The 8286-nt window shown below is 41.9% G+C and overlaps 1 long non-coding RNA gene across 2 annotated transcripts; it reads right to left on the bottom strand.

Annotated features, from left to right (window-relative positions):
* Positions 1-1049: 1049 nt before the first annotated feature.
* Positions 1050-8007, bottom strand: LOC127537612 (uncharacterized). 2 transcript variants are annotated; one of them, XR_007947336.1, is made up of 5 exons: positions 7034-8007; positions 6746-6892; positions 6523-6617; positions 6015-6408; positions 1050-4888 (listed from the first exon to the last, which is right to left on the bottom strand). It is a non-coding gene; the product is annotated as an uncharacterized LOC127537612 (long non-coding RNA). The 2 variants fall into 2 exon arrangements; XR_007947335.1 differs by having other exon boundaries at positions 1050-6408; positions 7034-8002.
* Positions 8008-8286: the final 279 nt, after the last annotated feature.

Genomic DNA, 8286 nt, shown 5'->3' with positions numbered 1-8286 from the left:
TGATATCATTCACGATGCTGTATCTGCTGATGCTGACATGTTTTTTTCTTGTTTGAAATAGTTCAGTAAAGATGATGTATATTTTTCCTTTGCAAGAACAGATCCTATGAAAAGCATGATATAGTACTGTCAGTGTAATCAAAGCTAGTTATAACACATCCCTCTCTGTCATAAAGCTCCACTCTTTAATAACACAGAAATGAGCTATTCATCGGCTGGCCTGTTGTATTATTATCATGAATATGGGCCCTGCGGTTTATTTTCAATTACATTCTCCATCTTGCTACTGTAAAAACCCATAAGTGCAACCCAGGTGTCTAAAACTGCAGCTGAAAACGGTCCCCAGCAAATGCACGATTCACCGTTTTTAAAGTGGTATCTGCTAGGGGAGCATTTTCTTCTTGCTCTTGGGGCTGAGTCAGGACATTTGGAAAGTTTTGTGAGCTCTTTTAGTCACATTTATTGGCAGTATGACTGCATGACTAAGTAACTATTTGAGAAAGTAAATCTATGAAGGCACAGTTAGTAGGTGGATTCTAATTATTGCTAAACAAATGAGATCATGGTTAGTCTGCATGGTAGCTTCAGTTTCACACCAGCGGTTTTCATGCTTGGGCTTTTCAAAATCAAGAGCGATTCACTTTTCAGATGAGGGAAAAACATGTTGCAAGTATCAGGGAATGAGTCAGACTGAGGTGACACCAGACCCAGCCTGAGGAAACAAGAAAACATTAACCCAGGAATTTGCATATCAGTCAGTGAATGACTCCTCATATCTCAAAAGATCAAAAACATGAACCGAATGACCAGAGCAATAGAAACATTGCGCATTGTAGTGCAGCAGAGCTTACAAGGAATAGTAGATTAGTGAAATGTACCATTTTCTGTTGTTAGAGGATGTAGTAGTTCAAATCCATGGGAATTTTGACACATATTTTCATCTTAATGTGCAACACATTAAGCTGTAAGATCACTTATGCATTTATGCATGAGTGACCTTTAAAAAGTTCATACATGCTTGCACAACTATAATATGAATGAATGAAAAATTTCTTTCAGATAGTAACCATTTATTGACCTTTTTCTGCTCCTTTAGATATGAACTCTGTATTAATAAACAGTCTTTCTTGTTCTGTACAGAGCACAACCTGTATATGGTTCAACAGTTGGGACTATCGTCACTGACGTACTGAACAGGCATGAAGAGTGATGGGTTATTCATGTGTAAACAAACATGGCATGTTTGCTCAGGGGCAATCTTTTGGAAGAAATGTCATTCTGAATTGCAGCAACTGTAGATGACACATGCATTCCCTTGGCAGCGGCAGACCACAGCTACATTTTGGTGCACATATATTCAGAGTGATCCCTGTCATTCTGAGCTGCATGAGGTAAAGCGCAGAAAGTGGTTGTGTTCCCAAAATGAGTGAGACGGGGCTCAACCAGCAGCTTACCAACATCTCACCAAAGCCATTTCTGATGGTTACGATTCACATGAAGAAGCCCGTTTCCCCCCCTGGTGAGCTGAGGCAGGAGAAAAGAGAGCTAGCGCAAGACGATCAAAGAGCCATCGATCGGGTCTGCTGCTCTTGGAGATCCCACTTCGTCTCTGACTGTTCTCCAACGTCGAAGGCGAGGCCGCAGCTCTCCCGAGGGGTTTCTAAATTTTTACATATGGATTCATATACACACTCAAATTGGCCACTGTTTAGCTTCATTTTCCTTGTTGGTCATCTTCTGTCAAAAATGAGTAAATTGCTGAACCACCACTAATCGGCACACACAAATGTTTACATGAGGGAGCTACACACAGCAGGAAAACAATGAAGGAATGCCAAGAAGTTCAAAGAAAACATAGCATGAACTATTTATGATGCGATACTCTTTGGAAATGTTGTTTTCTACTATTTCTTGTGGTTTTCTTTTAAAAACATCTGAAATCGGTGATCGTGTTTAGATCTCTTTCAGTGCATGTCTACTTTTATGTACTGTTGGTTTGTTGTCTAAGAAATTAAGTTTGAGTGGATTCAAACTAACACACAGCTTGTTCCGATCAATTAAGGTTGGGATGTGCGGCAAACAGCCTTAAGTTTAACCACAATTTTTCAGTATATGATGACAAATCCGATAAACTCTCACACACAAATTTTAAAATTCTCTTTAAATTTTTTGGCATGACACTGTTCTCTTCATGACTCCGGCATTTTCTTCACTTTGAGTTAGCAAAAACACAAACAAAAGCCTAATAACCAATAAGGCAACAAAGAATGGAAAGGACAGACACTGTTGTTTAGGAATGGCTGCTGCTGGAATTCAAAGCGGCGCCTGTTGTGCTTGTATAAAATGATTTTTTACAGCCACGTGTTCATATTTTTTCCACATTCTAACATCAGTAGGAATTTTAAACCAGCAGCCGTAGCTGATATTTTCCCCTTTGTTGCACATTAGACAAAAACGTCATACTTCATTATTACAAATTACAGTGGAATTAGGATTCAATTATTTATAGCAAATCTGAAACTCATATAAAACCGTGACGTTGGACTGAAATGCATGATATTACTGAGCCTGATTGTGCACTTGCAGCTACAACTGTAGTGTTCCAAAGTTAGAGAGTGGGAGCAGATTTTGGAGTAGTTGCTTTATGACAATTTCATGCCAGGATGCTACTTTCTACCTCAGCAACACGGTGATGCCAGAGAGCGACAATGGCAGTCGGTGTTTGGGTCTTTGATCCTGGCAGGTTTTAAGCACAACAACAAAGTTTTCCTCCAAGTAGCTGCATCTCGGTGAGTCCTCGCCTTCACATTTCTGGTGGCGCAGACAGCTTTTGCTGCCACTAACGCTGTTAAGTATGAAAATTGTAACACATTCTCCAATATCACTCCTCAGCCTGTCCAAGCAGATTGACTGATGAAGCCTGTCTTGGGAAACTTAAATTGTCATTCAACAGCTTTTGCACATTGGCAGCCCTGCGGCAACAGGAAGAGAACTTTTAGTTTTCAGATTCAAATCCTTCTTTTCTGCCTGTTACATGCTTACATAAACTTACTGTATTTAGCACAAACGTTGGCCTATGAGAGCATGAGTGTAATAAATCATTCATTACTAAAATCTTAGCTAATGTAGTCGTGCAGACTCATTACATTTTCTCTCATTTGCACTTTACCTTTTATTCCCATCTGTATAGTAATTTTGTATGGCCTGCAAAAGCATGTATTTAAAATATTATTCAGCCCATTTGCGGAGGAAAAATGTGTTCTCTTCTGTTGTTCTTATGACTCAAACTTCCCATCACTTTGCTGTTGTTGATAAATTCACGCCTGCTCGTACCTTCAAACACTGGCAGAAAGCGCAGTCTGTCATTTTATTTATTTTTTTATCTCATAGCATATGAAACGAATGAAATATATTAGCACAACTTTGAGTTGGAAACTTTTCAAAGAAGTGACCTCAAAGCTTTTCTCATTCACTAAATAATTCCATTAGAAATGATAAACAATAGAGAACTGGCACTTTGCTGGGATTTTTTCCCGGCCTCCTGTCAACCTTAATGTCAATCCTATGATCTGAATTATATCTTTCTTATTCAATATGGCAGCCTAATAGCACTGAGATGAATTCTGAATCTAGTGATAAGACTGTTTTGCACTATACAGACCCTTATGATGCTGCCCAGATTTTGGTCAGCAGTCTGCTTTTTGTGCTCTTTGATAGAGATTAAATGGAGGAATGATGTCAACTGACAGGAAAAGGCAGCCTCTTATCCTACGTGGTTGACTACACATCAAATGGTTAGATATGTTATCAAAGACAGAAGCAAAGTTCATGAAAAATATCGACAAGGATATACATTCCGCATCGTGTGGACGAGCAGAGCTTGTTTTACCCCAGTGAACACATATTCATAGCTTCTCGCTTTTCTTTTTATATTAAAGCCCAAATTCAAAGCAGTCGGAGTTAAAATGCTATGTACATGTTAACATAAAGCACTTGTAAATTGACAGCAATACAGAAAAACCTATGATGAATAATTTATTAAACCGTTGTGTAGATAGCACAGATATACTGTCTGTTTAATGGACCCAATCACAGCAGACTGCTCTGTGGACCTTGTGGGTCTTTATCCTGCGACACACTGGTTCATACTTTCCTTCCTTCCTCAATCAGACTCTGTTTTTCTGACGGCGAGTCATACCTCGGAAGATATGAAAAAGTAGTTACATGTGAAAATTGGTTTTTGACATAAGTGCAACTTTCCAAAGTCCTTAAATGAACTTGTTCAGAAAGTTGTAGCTTCATCATGTATTCTTTGTGAAAAGCAGGCACACTGACCAAACTAATAAAACACATCGAAGTGCTCGGCTCTTCTGTCGGAATGTTTTCAAAGTAGCTGAGATGAAAAATTTAAAAAAATAAATAAATAAAAAAAGCTTTCAAGGGAACTTTCAGGGGACCTGTTTTCAGTCATTCTTGTTGTTGAGCTTTCTATATGTAAATGTGCATGATCATCTACGTGCACAGGGCCTCTGAGACATTTCACGTTACCAGGTTTGGACCTTTGCATACAGGTGATGCATTAAAACATGCTTCTTCAACTTATAAGATCAAAGGAAGGTGTCATAACATAAAACTTTAAAAGAAACAGAGTTTTCATTTTAAGTTCTCTCTTTTTGACAGTTTAATCAAAACAATTATCAACAGAGAAACCCAACAAATCCAGTTTTATTTGGATTCCCTTTGAGCAAGCACTAGGCGACAGCGGGGAGGAAAAAAAACTCCCTGATAACAGGGAGGGAAAAACCTCCAGCAGAACCAGGCTCAGGGAGGGCGGCCGTCTGCCTCGACCGGTTGGGGTGAAGGAAGCGCAACAGAGGTCCTGCACCAGCTGAAACACAAAAACAAGTTAGCACATAAACGCATAAATTGTGCAGTACAGTGTTTCAATTCATCTTTTCATTCCAAGGAATATAGCTCAAGATATCAGGATGTCACCCAATTTAGAGCTGTAACAGTGTCTGTAGAGACATTTTAATTTAGAATGGTTACCTTTGGAGTTAAAGCTGCTGTCCGGAGTTTGAATCGCAGCGTCTCCCAAAACACTGGTGGTCCCTCCCTCCCTCTGATTTCGCCCCTTTATTTGTGCACGCGCGCAGTACATGAGAGAAGTGCCCGGAGTGCTGCAGCATCTCGCCTGTTTTGCTGTTTTCCACTCTTCTACATTTAGTACATTTAGTAAATAATAAAGGAATTACGTTAGAATGCTGTATTGAGTCTAACTTGTCCTAATACCAAAATAACATGAATCTGCTAGGACGAACGAGTAAAGTTTGAATATGTGATTACACTCGTGTATCCCTCTCGATGACGTTGTTTATCAAACTTAGTGCATTTACGTGTGTATATGTGTTACATTGTTTATTTATTTCTATCTAGAGTTCAGAATTGCATGACTCCTCTGACAAAGAGTATGTCCCAGACGCCCCAACATCTTCCTCCAGAGGTCGGGCATCTAAACGAAGCCGTCAGGCGGGCTATGGAGGCCGTGGTCGGGGAGCGACGCGAGCACCCCGAGCCAAAAAACGTCCTGCAGTCTCTTGGCCTGACAAGCCGTGGGACTGGTAACTTTTCTGGAAGTTGCTGATCCCTGATGCTCTCTCCTCCACAAGCAAAACAAATGTGCGCGCGGTTGCGTAGTGCGTAGCTCGCCCACCTCTGCATGGGCTTGCTTGCTGTGCGCGTAACCGTTGATTGACAGCATGACAAAGCTGAAGCTCGAACTTGATTGGTCGGCAGCAACCGGCGCTTTTTGGAATAACATGGGGGTCTATGAGAGGAAGGCGGAGCTCAGGAATAAATTTTCATATCGCGTTATACTAACTTTATATTATAGTATCGAACTAGACTAACACATTTAAGCTTTGTTAAAAAATGATACATAAATTGAAAACAAACGGAAACTCCGGACAGCAGCTTTAACCAGAGCTGTTGTTCTTTCGTTTCCCAGGTCTCACTCTCGTGTTTGGGGCTTTTCGTCATCTCATCCCGGACGGATCCTTCCATGTTTGATCATCCTGGGGCTCCTTTCACTGTTTCTTTGTCCTACAAAATTTTGAAATGGTGTTAGAAAGAGAAACAAACAAAAAAGAAATGGATGCAACGATTAGCACTGCCAGCTGTCTGTGTGGACTTCATGTTCTCTCTGGACCTGGCTGAGTTCTCTGCACAGGCTCCAGCTTCTTCCTGCAATCCAAACACATGCATGGAAGGTTAACCTGTAATTCTGAATGTGTGAATGTGGGCCTGAATTGTCGTCTTCCCTTGTGTAGCTCTGTGATGGACTGATGTCCTCCAGCTCCTGCGTCCCTCTATGAGATAAAGCAGGAACAGCTACTGGATGGATCATCCCTGTTGTTATGGGGCAGAAGACACACAAAATAATAACACACAGTAGAATCGCATCTTATTTTGGTCTCACCTTCCATGTCACTACAATAAGTACTCTTTCCACATCTCACTTACATAAAAGTGGATTCCTATCCTGTGGGCTGTCCTCCATCTGGGTCCCTGTCCTGATTTGATCCTTCTGATTGTTGGATGTCTTGAAGAGAGCAAAACTACACAGAAAGCAAAAACACAGAGAAAACACTCATCAACTCAGAGATTTTAAAAAAATTGCATTTGAGCCATAGAACTGCATATTAACATGAAGGATCTCATGTGCCAGTGTGCTTCATGGAGTTACCTGAGCTGTCAGACATGCCATGTGCTGGTCCTGGATCAGTTTGCGTCACTTTTCCTCATATCCTGGTGCTGTGGCTCATTTTCTGGGACTCTTCCCTCATCTCTCATCTTATTACTTTTTTTTTATTGTGTGGGATCTAGGAGGAAGCTGTGAAGGAAAAACACGCAGAAACATTGTCGACTGATCCCCTCATGAATCACAAATTTTTAGACATATAAATGCTATATTATGAGTACTAGTGCACACAGTATCTGTAGGGTCATTTGTACTAAAGCACAACTAAATTACCTCCATGCTCTCTATAATGTCGTTCCTCTTCCTTATCCTCTCACGGTAGCCTAGCCGCGCTAGACAACCCACGGCAACGAATTTAATTCTCTGCCAGGGTGGGTCTAGTTACCCTCCATAAGGCTCGAGGCTGGATGCTCCTAAAACTGGCCGGACCAATCACCATGAAGTGTAGAGTCAGAAGGCGGGCGTAACTAAGTGACGACAGAGGCGTGACGATTTTGACAGAAACAACCAGCGCACAATAAACAGTTATCTTTCGACTCGGCTTTGGCCACAGCCCTTAAAGATTTGAAGCTAAAATTCAACTTGAAAGATAAACAAAGGACGGCACTGAAGTGTTTCATTGAGAAGAAAGACGTATTTGGACTTATGCCGACGGGATATGGCAAATCCTTAAAATACCAGTTGGCTCCGCTGGTTGGGAAGCTAATGGGACTTAGCCACAATCCGCCGGTGCTCTCGGAACTACGTCAGCCTATTCGTTGTGTTGATTGGTTGTATACCTACCCAATTGCTGCAGAGGGATTTGATAGACAACCTTTTAGCCCGCCTCCCTCCCTGTCGAGCTTCCCTAGACCCTTGTGCCGTCAGAAACATGGGTGTAGCATGGCTAGGCTACTCTCACGGTTCACTCATGGTGGCTTCTGTCCCTCCCCGTCACACTGGGGCCTTCTTTCCTGTCCTGGAGTCATGGAGTCATTCAACATCTCTCCTGAAAGAAAACAAAGAAAGCAACACGACAGAATCTGACCTACTTTTTTTTTTAAAGGACAATGTTTTTGGGAGCTTGTTTGACTGCTGACATCTTGAAAATATCAATGAGACACCCACAGCATGAAGAGTGTCAAATCAGCATGAAACTCATCTTTTTTCTCGACATAATACTTACATAGCGAGATGCAGCAAGCTTGGAATCTATGTGGCATGCAACTCCTCTGGCAGTGAGGAGACCACACAACTAATACTTACCTTTCTCCAGCTACCAGTTTTACCCCCCCCCCCCCTGAAATCTTGCCCTAGTCCCTGAAACTTGGAGGGCAGCTAAAAGCAGCTAGAAGCGCAGAGGTGGAGGACTCGTGGGCAGCAGTGACTCAGGACAGTGTTCAGTTGCAAGCCTGCGAGCTGACAGCCACTGATCTGAGACCCACTGAGCTAAACGCAACCGGACCTCGGCCAGGCTGGGTACAAACCAGTGAGCAGCCACCCTACGAGCCTCCACCCCAGAGCTTCCACCCAAGAAGCCTGTGAGC

Source organism: Acanthochromis polyacanthus, chromosome 15, assembly GCF_021347895.1.
Source record: "Acanthochromis polyacanthus isolate Apoly-LR-REF ecotype Palm Island chromosome 15, KAUST_Apoly_ChrSc, whole genome shotgun sequence".
In the NCBI taxonomy this organism is placed as follows: domain Eukaryota; kingdom Metazoa; phylum Chordata; class Actinopteri; family Pomacentridae; genus Acanthochromis; species Acanthochromis polyacanthus.
The sequence above is the reverse complement of the archived record's forward strand: the minus strand, read 5'-3'. Positions and strand labels throughout refer to the sequence as shown.